Source organism: Triticum dicoccoides, chromosome 1B (assembly GCF_002162155.2).
Source record: "Triticum dicoccoides isolate Atlit2015 ecotype Zavitan chromosome 1B, WEW_v2.0, whole genome shotgun sequence".
NCBI lineage: Eukaryota > Viridiplantae > Streptophyta > Magnoliopsida > Poales > Poaceae > Triticum > Triticum dicoccoides.
The window spans coordinates 660,710,588-660,711,138 of record NC_041381.1 but is presented as its reverse complement, the minus strand read 5'-3'; positions in this window follow the sequence as shown (position 1 = coordinate 660,711,138).

Genomic DNA, 551 nt, shown 5'->3' with positions numbered 1-551 from the left:
CCGTCGCCACTGCCACCCTACCGCCGCGAAACCACGCCCCCATCGGCTCCGGTGAGTATTTTGTTTTCTTTTTTATTCTTTTTTTGTTGTTTAATTGTTAGTGTTAGATTTAGGGCTAGATATGTGTTAGTGTTAGTGTTTGATTTAGTGTTAGAAAAGAAGAAGATTTAGTGTTAGTGTTAGAAAAAAGAACAAGTAGAAGAAACGAAGAAGAAGAAGAAGAAGAAGAAGAAGAAGAAGAAGAAAAGAAGTAGAAGAAGTAGAAGAAGAAGAGAAGAAGAAAAGAAAAGAAGTAGAAGAAGTAGAAAAAACTTGAAAGAAGAAGAAGAAGAAAAGAAGTAGAAGAAGTAGAAGAAGAAGAAAAGAAGAAAAGAAAAGAAGTAAAAGAAGTAGAAAAAAGACGAAAAAAGAAGAAGAAAAGGAGTAGAAGAAGTAGAAGAAGAAGAAAAGAAGAAAAGAAAAGAAGTAAAAGAAGTAGAAAAAAGACAACCCGATACCACACCCCGACACCCCGACACGACACCCCGACACCCCGACCACCTGACCCCCTG